Raw genomic sequence first — 15,057 nt, 5'->3', positions numbered from 1 at the left:
TTCAATAGAATGATTTACTGTTCCTCTTTGGATATCATCTTTTTTGAACGACAACGCAAGAAATATAAGCACGAAAGGCTGCTAGACATGGAGATCGTCGCACTACAATCGGAGCTGGCAAAATTCATCTTAGCTGAGGTATTGGAAAAAGATGCAGTATTTTCCATTGCACAATCCGTAAAGTACAAGGACCAGTATGGCCCAGAGCGGCTCACCAGATTATTGTAGGAAGTCCGAGAAGCATGTGTGAAGTCCAAAAACATTTCTTTTTTATTTTGAGGGATCGAGATGTGGATAAGAACATTTGAATTATAATCATAACATTTGTAATGTTTAATATTGATGGACCTATCGTCTACGTAGCGTATATAAAGTGAAACCCGATTCCACAAAAAATATAAATTAAAATAAATTATAAAACAATAAAATACGAACAGGCCATCACCGCCGGTTAGCAACAAACCGGCAGTGTTGTCGTAACCATCACTGTCGGTTAGAAACAAACCGACAGTGTTGGCTTGATCAACACTGCCGGTTTGATCCATGAACCGACACTGATATTTATTACAACACTACCGGTTTGATCCACGAACCGACACTGATATTTACTACAACACTGCTGGTTTGATCCATGAACCGATAGTGTAGGCTTTCTCAACACTGCTGGCTTGAGCCAAGAACCGACACTCTTGAAACAACCGTCACTATCGGTTCGAACTACAAACCGGCAGTGTTATTCAACTGGACACTGCCGGGTGGAGCCAGGAACCGACACTGTTTCCTGTAGATCAGTGTCGGTTTTTAAGGACCCATAGTGATGTCAACCCCCCATCACTATCGGTATGCCACTGTCGGTTCAAAATCCGACAGTGAAGTGGGTTTTTGAACCAGTAGTGATGTCCAGATCTGGGGTAGTGGTTGTACATGGTGATTATTTTTGTCCAACATAGAAGCGCATGTTTCTTATTCTGAAAAGGAGCATATCCATTAGTGTTTTAATTGTCCAAACCATTGCAGATATTTCTTTCATAGCTTTGCTTATCTGTGATACACATGACAACTGGCTAGGGAATTAATCTATTATGTGCTTGTTACAATTAATCTATCTTTCATGCATTTATGGAAGCAGGAATCATGGTTTTTAATTGTTCTTACATTTTTTGGCTTCACATTAATTCACTCTAGCTTTATGCTTTAAGTTTGATTTCTACTTGGTAATATTGCTACACAGATTCATGTGGCCGGTTTTCATCCAGACTTGGTAGTACATTATGCTCCATCTTTGATGAAGGTACTGTTTTGTTTCTCTAAACTATAATACTCATGAGCTTTAAGGCATTCATTGGCATAAGTAGAATTTCAATATAATTTTTAGTCCAAGTCCTAAGCCTTTTTCATTCTCTTTGTGACTACTAACTTCTTCTCTTACTTCAAGGATGACCACAATGCAACCCACTAAGAAAATGATTTCACGTTGCCTCTATATTGATTGCTTCCACAAACGCCTTACCCCAAACTATAGTGCTCTCTGTGGTCTATAGTACTTTGCCAATATACTGTAGTGCTGTCATGGTCACTCTTTTAATTCAGAGACGTTGCACAAGCAATCATCTATGCAGGCCTATGACATGATGAAATTTAAAATTTTATAGCTTTCCATAACTTGTGGGATCTAGCCAGTTTACTTTTGTCCTACAGGAACATTTAACAAGCTGCCTTATGTATGCACCTCATGCGGGATTGGATTGTGATTAGCAAGTATGTAACTAATATATTTGGGATCTAAACTTTTTTTTGTCTTAACTATGTTTCAGGTGCTGTGGAAAACAGTTGATAGCGCCTTCAATTGTGGAGACAAATCGGCTCTAACAGATGCATGAGCGAGCAATTGCATAATGTGAGTCCTAATTTTGCTTGATGACCAATCCATATTTTTTCGGAGTTCTACTACTTAAAAATTGATGTTTTCCTCCCAGTAAAGATGCTTTCCAAGTAGCATTATCAAATTGAATATTCACATAGACTTGAATTATATATGTTCTGGTCAGATTTAAATATATATGTTCCGGTCGAATTTGAATTATAAATTTGAATTTTTTGGCGGAAAAATATACTATAGGGGCGGTTCTAGACTGAACCGCCCCTACAAACAGGTATTATAGGGGCGGCTAGTACTACAGTTGCCCCTACAAATCGATTTTATAGAGGCGGCTGGTAACACCAGCCGCCCCTACAAATCGATTTATAGGGACGGCTGATAACACCAGCCGCCTCTACAAATCGATTTGTAAGGGCGGTTTGGGAACCACCTCTACAAATGCAAGATTTGTAGAGACGGTATGGTAGGGGCGGCTGGCCAAGCCGCCTCTACAAAGCCTCACCAGCCGCCCCTAGAAACCATTCCTGTAGTAGTGACAGCATGCAGCTTTGGCCAGGGTTGCGAGCAGACGTAGCAGTTTGAGCGGTGTGGGGTCGGAGCTAGGTACAGCATGCAACTTTGGCCAGGACTGCGAGTAGACGTATATTTGTGTTGCATTCAGCCTCTCACACAAAATGCCTCCTTTGTATGCCCACACTGTTGGAGCCTTTTTTTTGCGCTAAAGTAACATGCAGCACGCATTTTTGGGTTTAGTCCAAGACAGAAAGGTCATCATCGGAGGCAACTGTCGATACGGGACCCACGGGATACCCCACAAGGAAGGGAGAAGATCTAGTCTAACTAGGATTCCTTCCATGTAATCTTAGTAGTAGTATTATTCTGTAATCCTACTAGGAACTCTCATTGTAAACCGATTAGGACTCTGACCTCCTGACTATATAAAGGAGGGCGAGGTTCCTGGGAGAAGGGGACAACTCTTTACAATCAATCCAACGCAAAGGCTAACGCCGACTGGACGTAGGGCTATTACTCGATCACGATCGAGGGTCTGAACCAGGATAAATCGACTGTCTCTTGCGTTTATCATCGAGTTCTGCATACGCTGAAGCCCGAACAAACTACCCCGGGTACCCTCGTGGTAGCCTATCGGTGGTGAAACATCGACAACTGGCGCACCAGGTAGGGGCTTTTGGTGAATTTGCATCCGAGAGCTCGACGGACCTTGACAACATGATCTTCTTGATGGGATCAACCTTCATCTTTGGTTCATGGATGTGTGAGGCAGGCGATGATGGCAAGCTCCAAAGCCATCTCCTTGAAGATTTGGATCACCATGAAGACCTTTCTATTTCGGCGACTATGACAGATCAACTCATCGGAAGATTTGCACAGCTCGTGGTGTCCGATCCAACTCAGATTTTGTGGCTTTGCGCATCCAACTCAAACTCGGGCTCCACATCCAAGATGGAGTCTTACCCAAGTTCTTTTGAGAAACCAAGTCCTTTTTCGGTGGGGCTCTAGAACATGGCCTCGGCCTATCAAGAAAACAACTCGGAATACACTCAGAGTCCTTTCAAGAAGTCAAGTCCTTTTTCGTTCGGACTCCACAACATGGCAAAATCTTATCAGGCATGGCCCAAAGGATCCCTCGATCCGGTGCTTAGAATGCCACTAAAAGGAGCTCAGGAAGGTCTCGTACTAACTATAGCATCTCAAGACTGCATCGTCCACTGGCTAGGTTCTGTTCCTGAGGACAGCGGTACCCAACTAGTTGGCACGATGACGACAACAATTCTACCCTACCAAGAAGGAGACTCGATCTGTGACCTTGACGCCTCTACTAAAGTCATCAACAACTCCGACAGTGTGGAAACCAACACCAATAACAGAACAATTCACGCACAAGAAGTATTCATGGTTCGCCATCCTCGATCACCATTGGTCCCCCCAGAAGCACCCAACATTAGGTCATTAGATGAATCTGAGTCCAACATATCACCCTTTATCTAGGGGCACGATGGTGAGACTGAGAATTAGAAGCAAGCCAAAGAAAGAAGAAACAAATTGAAACGAGGACGCCAACGCCGTGCTAGGCAGCGCAAGGAAGCTTGGATCAAATATGAGTCGGATCTGGCTGAGTACGATAGAAGAAAATCAGAACAAGAAGTCAAAGAAAGACGCGCGGCGAATACACCCTACAATAGGATCCGAGAAGCACTAGAAGAACTCAGAGCGACATCACTTCCCAGTGAAAAACAGGAACAACTCCGGGATCTCCTCCAGTCAGCAGCCCTAAGGACGCATGACGGAAGGACCCGCTCAAGACTACCTGCCAGGTCAACATCTCATAGGAAGGAAGATCAAAATCAAAGGAAGTCCGCTTTAGAGAGACTTGGACCAAGTGGAAGTCACAATAGAGAAAGTAGAAGGGACCATAGTCAAAACTACCAAATCGAACAACCAAGGAAGATCAGAAGCGAAGCACCCATTCAGACATCCTCGCAGAACTACTCTCACCAAAATGATAGTTGGCAAGAAGGAGGTGCCGAATCAGAATACAAAGAAGCCGGAACACACGATAGATTCCCCTGTTTTGCAAACAGACTTTCTTCAATACGACTACCTCACAAGTTCAAGCTGTCCAACCACTCTAAATATGATGGCAAGACCAAACCAAGGCAGTGGCTCAGGATTTACTCGTAGTCGGTTGAACTAGTCGGAGGAGACGATGATATCAAGACCTTGTTCTTTCCCTTGGCCCTAGAAACCATGCCCCTCTAATGGTTCGACAAATTAAATCCAGGGTCAATCAGAAATTGGGAGGACTTGCAAAGAGTTTTCTATGAGAATTTTGTGGGTATCATTATGCACCCCATCACCCACATAGAATTAAAAGGACTCAAGCAGAAAGGGGGCGAAAGTCTCAGAGATTACTATCGACGATTTGGCGAACTACATGCTCAAGTACATGACATCACCGAACGAGAAGTAATCGAAGCTTTCTCTCACGGAATCATGGCTAGGTGGCAATTTCAGGACTTCTGCAAAGAAAATCTGAGAAACAATGAAGAATTCAGACACACAGTAGAAAAGATGATTACTAGAGAGGAGAAGACACAAGAAAGGTTCCTGGAAAGAAACAACCGAGACAACCCGAACAAGCAAAATCATCGAAACATCAGACATCAGGAAAGAAAATGTGGACAAGACAACACCGTAGCAGTGGCTGACAAATCAAGGAAGTTTTCCAAACCCAGAAGGTATGATGACATTGAAAACATGCATTGCATCTGGCACCCTAAAGGAAATCACACCATCGGAAATTGCTACACCTTCAATGATTGATACACAAGAAAAGATAATAAGGTAAACACTAAAGAAAACAATCAGAAAAAAGATGAAGACAACCATGAAGACAAGGGATTCTAAAAATCTAGGGGGACAATAGCAGTGATCTTCGCTGGGGCCCTAGATTCTAGAAGCAAACATCAAGTAAAGCTAGCTCTACGAACCATCATGGCAGCAGAACCGACTACTCCAAGATATCTCAATTGGTCATAGTATCCAATCTAGTTTTCAAGAGAAGACCAATGGACTAGCATAGGAAATGTAGGCCATTACCCACTGGTTCTAGATCCAACTATCGCCGATATGACTATCACAAAAGTACTAATCGATGGGGGAGCCAGACTCAACATCATTTTTTTAGAAACGCTAAGGAAGATGGGACTACAACTCGCTAGGATGATTACACCAATGAGCACCCCTTTTTATGGGATAGTACCCAGCAAGGCAGCCATGCCACTTGGACAAATGACTCTACCGGTTACTTTTGGAACTCCCTCAAACTACCGAATAGAGTTCATCAAATTTGAAGTTGCAGACTTCGATTCATCATATCACGCAATCCTTGGGCGTCCTGCACTAGCAAAATTCATGGCGATACTGCATTACCCGTACCTATTGCTTAAGATGCCAGGGCCTAACAGTGTCCTTTCCCTTCGAAGTGATTTAAAGCGCGCTTTTGACTGCGACATTCAGGCAATTCAAATTGTAGCCAAAGCACAAGCCGCCAATGGTAGAAAAGAAATAGCCACTATTGCCGCAAAAATGAGCCCAGAAGAACTAGAGGTACCGGCTAAAAAGCCCAGCATCCTCGCACCACCAAAAGAAGCCGACATTAAGCAAATCGACCTAGGCACTGGTGATCCCTCCAAAACAGCAACCATCAGCGCCCACCTCTCAACAAAATAGGAACTCACGCTCACCAATTTTCTTCGGGGCAACAAAGATATCTTCGCTTGGAAGCCAACCGACATGCCAGGTGTCCCAAGAGAGTTGACTGAGCACAAAATCGATATCAATGAAGGCTCCAAGCCTGTGAAGCAGCGGCTACGACGATTCTCACCCAACAAGAAGGCAACAATTAAAAAAGAAATCACAAAGCTAATGGCAGCCAGATTCATCAGAGAAATCCTTCATCCAGATTGGTTAGCAAACCCAGTTCTAGTACAAAAAAAAAGAATACGGACGAGTGGCGCATGTGTGTCGACTACATAGATCTCAACAAACACTGCCCGAAAGATCTATTCGGGCTACCACACATTGATTAGATAGTTGATTCAACAGCAGGATCTACCCTATTATCCTTTCTTGATTGCTATTCAGGATATCACCAGATCGCATTAAAGGAACAAGACCAGAGCAAGACATCTTTTATCACTCCGTTCGGTGCCTACTGCTACAAGACCATGTCGTTTGGACTCAAAAATGCTGGTGCCACATACCAAAGAGCTATCCAAATGTGCCTTGGTGATCAGATCGGCAAAAACATAGAGGCATACGTGGATGACGTAGTAGTAAAAACAAAGAACCCAGACACACTAATTGAAGACTTAAAGCAAACCTTCAAAAACCTAAAAAGGTGGAGGTGGAAATTGAACCCAAACAAGTGTGTATTCAGAGTTCCTTCAGAACAATTACTCAGATTCTTAGTCAGTCATCGTGGAATCGAAGCCAGCGCCAAGCAAATTCAAGCCATTACAGAGATGGGCCCTCCTCGAAGTGTCAAAGATATGCAGAAACTAACAGGCTGCATGGCGGCCCTCAATCATTTCATATCAAGACTCGACAAAAAAGAGTAACCTTTCTTTAAACTACTAAAGAAGACAGACAATTCGAGTGGACAGAAGAAGCCAACGAAGCTTTCAAAAGACTTAAGGCATACCTCACCTCCTCGCCCGTTCTCACACCTTCAAAGAAATACGAAGACATGATGTTGTACATTGCGGCAACTTCTACTGTGATCAGCATAGTGATAGTTGTAGAAAGAGAAGAAGAAGGGCGCGTATATAAAGAACAACGCCCAGTATACTACATCAGCAAAGTACTGTCAGAATAAAAAATCTGGTTCCCGCATGTGCAAAAACTACTCTACGCCCTCCTGATCACTTCACGCAAGCTTTGCCACTATTTTGAAAGCCACAAGATTACTGTGGTGACAGATTTCCCACTCGAAGACATCCTGCACAATAAAGACACAACAGGGCATATATCTAAGTAGGCAGTTGAACTTGGTGCTCTCAATATCGATTTCACCCCACGGAAGGCAATTAAATCTCAAGCCCTTGCCGATTTTGTTGCTGAGTGGACATAAATTCAACAACCTATGTCAAATACCATCCTTGACCATTGGAAGATGTACTTTGATGGATCACTCAAGCTAGGCGGAGCCGGTGCAGGCGTTCTCTTCATTTCTCTAGATGGAAAACAACTCAAGTATGTCCTTCAGATATTATGGCAAGATACAAACAATGAAGCAGAATATGAAGCCCTCATCCACGGGCTCCGAGTAGCAATTACCCTCGGAATCAAGCGATTACTCATATACGGCGATTCGGCAGTAGTCATCAACCAAGTCAACAAAGATTGGGACTGCACCAAAGAAAACATGGGCGCTTACTGTGCTGAAATATGAAAACTCGAAAAATATTTTCAAGGATTAGAAATTCTACATGTCCTGCACGATTCTAATATTGCAGCAGACGTCCTCGCCAAGCTCGTATCGGACAGGGCGAAGGCCCCACCCGGCGTATTCATAGAGGAGTTATCAGCTCCCTCTATTAGACAACCCGATGAGATAACCCCTAAACTCCTAGCTAAAGGCACCCAGATTTTGGTAATCACCACCTCATGGACCCAGGTTTTTATCGATTATATCAAAGAGAATATGTTGCCAGCAGATAAAGCGGAGGCTACCCGAGTTGTTTGCAGAAGCAAGAACTACGTCCTAGTAGGGGACAAGCTATACAGAAGAGCCGCATCATCAGGAGTACTCCTAAAATATGTCTCGTTTGAAAAAGGCAAAGAGATCTTAGAAGAAATACACTTAGGTTGTTGTGGAAATCATGCCGCTTCAAGAACACTAGTCGGCAAAGCATTTCGCACCAGGTTCTACTAGCCAACCGCTTTGAAAGACGTAGAAGAACTCATTAGAAAATGCAAAGGTTGTCAAATGTTCGCAAGACAAGCTCATGTACCAGCTCACAATCTCATCTGCATCCCTCCTGCTTGGCCTTTCTCCTGCTAGGGGCTGGATCAAGTAGGACCTCTCAAGAAAGCAAAGGGTGGTTTCGAGTACATCTTTGTAGCAATTGACAAGTTCACCAAGTGGATTGAATACAAACCACTCGCAAAATACAGTGCAGCCAAAGCAGTCGAGGTCATCCAAGACATTATGCAATGCTTTGGCATGCCCAATCGAATCATCATAGATTTGGGTTCTCCCTTTACAGCTATAGAATTCCAAAGTTGGGCACAGGATTATGGTTTCGGCATAGATTACACATCAGTCGCACATCTAGAAGCCAACGGATAGGTAGAAAGGGCTAATGGACTCATACTAGCCGGATTAAAACCATGATTGTATGAAGAACTAGTGGACTATGGATCCAAATGGATTGAAGAATTACCCAAAGTAGTATGGGGGCTACGAACTCAAATAAGCAGAGCCACCGGATGCTCATCTTTCTTCCTAGTTTATGGATCAGAAGCCGTACTACCTGCCGACTTGATCTGGATGTCATGAAGGATAGAACAATATGACGAAGGAGAAGCAGAACACACCTGAAGATTAGAACTCGACAGTATAGAAGAAGTTAGAGTAAATGCTATCCTTCAATCAGCTAGATACCTCCAAGGTTTAAGACACCACTACAACAAGAATACCCTACCTCGATCACTCCAAATTGGAGATCTAGTACTAAGAAGAATACACAAAACTGACGGACACCATAAACTACTCAGTCCATGGGAAGGTCCTTTTATTGTCACAAAAGTCACCGAACCAGGCACGTACAAGTTGATAACTGAAGATGGAAAAGAAGTCAACAATACATGGCACATCAGCCAACTAAGAAGATTCTACGCATGAAAAACAACTCAAGGAAGAATATATATACAAGCCACAAGAGATCAACGTTCATGATCAATAAAGATGGTGTTCCTCGACAACATATGTCTTATTATGGCTTTCCCCCAGTTGTTTTCAATAAGCATGTAAACGTTCATGATCAATAAAGATGGTGTTCCTCGACAACATATGTCTTATTGTGACTTTTCCCGAGTTGTTTCACTAAACACACCGTCCGAGAGCAAAAGAGCTGAAAAGATGCTTGAGCCCACCGATGAGGGTAGCTAATAAGCTAACACCTAAACCAAAAAGCAAAATGGCTGAAATTATGCCTGAGCATACCGGCCGAGAGCAAAAGAGCTAAAAAAGATGCTTGAGCCCGCCGATGAGGGTAGCTAACAAGCTAACACCCGAACCAAAAAGCAAAATGGCTGAAATTATGCCTGAGCATACCGACTGAGAGCAAAAGAGCTGAAAAAGATGCTTGAGCCCACCGATGAGGGTAGCTAATAAGCTAACACCTAAACCAAAAAGCAAAATGGCTAAAATTATGTCTGAGCATACCGGCCGAGAGCAAAAGAGCTGAAAAGATGCTTGAGCCCGCCGATGAGGGTAGCTAATAAGCTAACACCCAAACCAAAAAGCAAAATGGCTAAAATTATGCATGAGCATACTGGCTGAGAGCAAAAGAGCTGAAAAAGATGCTTGAGCCTGCCGATGAAGGTAGCTAATAAGCTAACACCCGAACCAAAAAGCAAAATGGCTAAAATTATGCCTGAGCATACCGGCCGTGAGCAAAAGAGCTGAAAAGATGCTTGAGCCCGCCGATGAGGGTAGCTAATAAGCTAACACCCAAACCGATCCTAAGATGTCTTTACAACCAGGGAAAGAGCCAGATGCTGGCCACATCTCGAGTTAAGCAAACTAAAAAGAAGTTGAAGATACTTTAGATCGTTGGTCCTAAGTCTACTTGAGATCACTGGTCCTAGGTCTTTTCAGTAATAACAAGAACAAAAAGGTTGTCAGGACAAAGATCTACTTAACCCAAGTTGTTTACACGGCAGCCAGACAAGCACTCGACAAATCAAGAAAGTTTGTCAAGACAACGATCTACAAATACCAAGTTGTTTACATGGCATAGACGAAAGCCTGACAAGCACTTGACAAAGTCAAAGACATCCAGGCAAAGAAGATATCAGCAAAAAATAAAGAATCTTCATTCAAAAAGAAGTATAATACCCTATTACAGAGGCTGGAGTTTAAAGGTCAATTACATCAAGCATCGTCATCAGGAGAAGAAATATCAATATTAAGATTATCCACAATCCTCCTAGCTAAGTCTTCGACCTCAGGCTCCACCTTTTCAATGATATCCAGATATTCTTGACTCTCGGCTTCCTCTGCAATCTTGGACAAAGGCACCTCCGGAGCAAGAACCCGAACCTGGGCAAGAACATTTCTGGTACATAGTTGGGCACACCTCTTCACGAACTCCTGGAAACGAGTCAGAACTTGAGGAATAAACTGAGCCCAAGATTGACCATCATCTGCTGGAGTCTGGAGAAGATCGGCTACTGACCGAAATGATTTCCATAAAGCATTCCAGTTCTCAGTAGCCGTCGCCAACTTGCCATTCAAGACTTCAATAGTTTTTTGGACCTGCACAAGATCCTTATCAGCTCCACGCTTAATCAACTTGGCAAGCATGAGTTCTTCTTTAGCACGAGTAATTACCTCTTCAGCCCTGTTGTGACTATTGCGAACAAGTATCTTCATTTCCTCAATACCCTCTAAGAGCTTCTGCTTTTCAACTCGGAGAGTTAGACCAGGCACCAAAAAACAAGTCAGCAGAAAGGGAAATTTGAATACAAAAGGAAACAAAAAGAACCCGCAATACCATTGCACTCATTCTTCATGGCCTCCACATTCTTCAAGGCCTCCTGGATAGCAGCATCCCTCCGCTTTTCTGCCTCAACCACCTGGGCACAGAGAGCTTTTTCCTCCCTTTGGTGCATTTGACGCTCGGTCTCCATCTCAGTCCGACAGAGGTCAAGCTCTATTTTTAGGGCACTAACCTTAGAAGACAACCTTTTCAATATTTTAGATGAGAAAAAGAAGCCGGTATGATCCTGAGAAAAAGACTGAACAAAGGAGAGAGAGAAAAACAAGACATAAGAACAGAAGAAAGATGAACATCCAAAGAAAGAACTTTAGAAAAACTTACCTGGAGTTTTTCCCCAAAAGAAGTCGCAAAGGTTCCCTAGGCAGTGGTTAGCTCTGACAACCAATGAGTGGCATCGAATTGTTGCACCACATCATCATCCAAACGCTGAACGCCACTAGCAAGAGGAGTAGAGGGAGAAGCCGACCGAGGCAAAGAAGACAAGACCAGGGCCGTACCCTAGGAAGACCCGGCTACCTCCTCAGATGGCTCCACCGCCACGGCCACGGTCACCTTCAGAGCCAGCAAATCAGCAGCTGCGTGATCACCAGAGAACCCTATCTCCCTCACAGCCACCTCGCCGACCATACATTTAGGATCCTGAGACTCAGTACACCGGGGCAAACCAGAAGACTGACAAGAGGTTGACTGAGGGTTAAGGGAAGGCGAGGGTCTGCAAGATGATAAGGAAACTCGACGATAAGAATATGAATCAGAAAAAAGAAAAACAAAAGCAAAGAAACAGAATGAGGATTCACTCACTCAGCTATCTTCTTCTTCATAAAACCAATAGAAGACCTTAGAGGGGGAACTATAGCAGCAAAAATATCACCACCACCCTGTGATAGGAGTGGCGTGGTTGGTACTAGAGCCCTAGAAGAACTCGAGCTCGATGACCGCTTACTACAAGAGAACAAGGCCAAAGTTAGAACAAAAAGAGGTGTTCAACAACAGAAAAACAAGAAAACAACTCACCGATGCATGACAAGGGCCGCATCAGCACCCTCATCTTCCTCACTCTCAAACAAGCCAACCACAGCACCATCTGAAAAGGGAGAAAAGTACTCGGTTAAAGGCACAAACAAACAATAAAAAGACAAAACGTATTAATATGCTCACCTAGGAGCACGCTACCTATAACTTGAGTACCTAGATGAGTACTCGATTGGCAAGACTTCTTGGTAGCAGACAAACCAGAAGAAGAACAATCCGCTCACCCCCTTTTTCTGACACTATGAGGAGCTTGAGGAACTAGACGAGGAATATACTCTACATATGTGTTAAGAACTATAGAAGAAACACCAGGAAACATCGTGGTGGTTTGAAACTTACTGGTTAAAGATGCCCCAGCAAGACTCTCCCCAGTCTCCACAATGGTAGGGCAGTCATCAAGGGGGATTGGATCAACAAAGTTATGCCCCAATTCCTATAAAAGAGTAAAACAACCAGACGAGAAAGATTAAGCGAAAAGTGGAGACAGCAAAGGAAATACGAAAAGTACTCGCATAAGAAAAAACAACTCACAACAGGAGGCGGGTTGTTAGCACAATACTCAGGGACAATATGTGGGATGACGCGTACTCCTTTCAATATCTTCTGAAGGCACTCGAGCACCTCCTCATCAGTCAACTCAAGGGCAGGGACCATACAAGAAGGGTCCTCCACCCCAGAGTATTCAAAACCATAATTCTCTCGCTCCTTCAGAGGTTGAACACGGCAGCAAAGAAAACTGGAAACGATCCTGAAGCTGGTCAAGCCTTGCTGTTTCAGAGCACATATCCTCTCAAGAAATGGCTTGATCGCCTGGAGCTCATCCACCGTCAGGGGATTCATTTCCCATCGGTCATTAACCATGGGACTAGAACCAGAATGAACAGCAATAGGAGGAATCATATTGGCGGCATAAAACCAGTCGGCATGCCAATCCCTCATAGAATCAACCAAGTCATAATCAAAGAATTTACTCTTACGACCCTGACAAAACTGAATACCGCAGCCTCCAAGAACATGGATGTCATCGCTGTAGGGTTGGGGCTTTAGACAGAAGAAGTAACGAAAGAGAGAAAGAGAAGGAGGAATTCCAAAAAAAGTTTCACAAAGATGAACAAAAACAGAAAGATGAAGGACAACATTGGGAGCAAGATGGTTCAAGCTAATCCCAAAATAACTGAGAAATCGATGAAGAAAAGCAAAAGCAGGAAGGCAGAACCCAGCACGGATAAAGGAGACAAAAAGAACAATCTCACTAGGGCCTAGAGTTGGGACCCGATGCTGGCCTAGAGCTTTCTAATCAGCAAACTCCTTGTCCTGGATTAGTCCATCACTGACAAGCTCACGCAACTGATCTTCAGTCATAGTTGGAGCTGGCCAGATCTTCTGAGCAGCCCTCATGGCCATGAATTCTTGATTTTAAATCACAGAAAGCGATGCCTCCTCATCTACAAAGGTTGCCTAGGACTTGCTTGCTGATCTCTTCCTACCCATATACTAGCGAAAGCAATAAAGCACTAAGAAACGATGAAGCTTAGATGGCGGTGCTCAGATGACGGCGACAATGGCGGCGGTGGAGTTTTGAAGACTAGGGTTTCAAGGCAAAGGCAGGGGAGCAAAGAAAAAGAAGAAGAAAGGCCTTTAAATAGATTTTACAGCAATAAAAACCCGGTCCACCAGGCCCATGAGAATGCAACGATCCATTTCCCAACACAACAGACATAGCTGAAATGATGGACGACACACTTCTACACAAAGGTACAGTTCAACGGGCAGATTTCAGACTTATCCATCCAACACCACGGCAGAGTTATCATATTGCTACAAAAATAACTCATCAACCATGAAGCAACGAAGGGTTACCTCACAAGGAACACAAGAACTTGGTTCTTATAGAAAGAACTCGGGAATCTCATAAACAACCAGGACATCAGCAGAAAAAAGAATGACAACTCAAAAGACAAGATTCTTTCCATTATAAATGGCTTCAAAAAATACAAGATTACACATCTTACAAGACCCAATGAACTCGGTACTACGACGAGCAAGGTAGCAAAAAGGAACCTGAATACAACTAGGCTCTGGAATGACTACGTGTTCCAAATTGCTACTCGGTAGAACAAACCGCACTCGGCTACACTGTTTTCTTCAAAGGACGAATGTAGTACATCCAAGGTGGAAATCAGCAGCACGGTGGGACAACATGGACCAGGCTGTCTACCCAAGTCTGATGTGACACCGGATCAGGCGTTGATCTACACCGGATAGTCATAGGGCAGGCAAGGTGGATCAACACAGAGCTGCAGGATGAAGGAACGTATCCCACATCACAAGACTTCCTCCAACTACCGCCACATACTTCCTGGTGCAATGCCGCTATGGGATTAGTCTACCTCTAATCCCTATCACAAGACTCCCTCTAGCTACAACAAGATATACAAGAACTACAAAATACGCCCGGGGGCTACTCTACTTCACAAACTATCATATTCATGACTACAGAGATTTTAGACAACGCAACAAAATGCTTGATGAATCAAAACAACACACTAGGAGGGTATTTATAGACCAAAGAAGCGGTGCACATGGGCCGAGAGCACCAACGGAACAAACCTAACAAAGGACATAGTGAAAAGACAGAATTCAATGAAAGAGGACTCAGGCGTGAAGGAACAGTACTCAAGGACGAGCATATTCGGAAGGGTATACCAACACTGTACAACTCGTGAACAAATAGAATTTACACTCAACCACCACCATACAACTACATCTGACAATAGCAGACTACCAGAGAATATGCCAAGACCCTGTATTCGAGTTCTTTCTGAATAAAAG

Source organism: Miscanthus floridulus, chromosome 1 (assembly GCF_019320115.1).
Source record: "Miscanthus floridulus cultivar M001 chromosome 1, ASM1932011v1, whole genome shotgun sequence".
In the NCBI taxonomy this organism is placed as follows: Eukaryota; Viridiplantae; Streptophyta; class Magnoliopsida; order Poales; family Poaceae; genus Miscanthus; species Miscanthus floridulus.
This window is presented reverse-complemented; position numbering follows the sequence as displayed.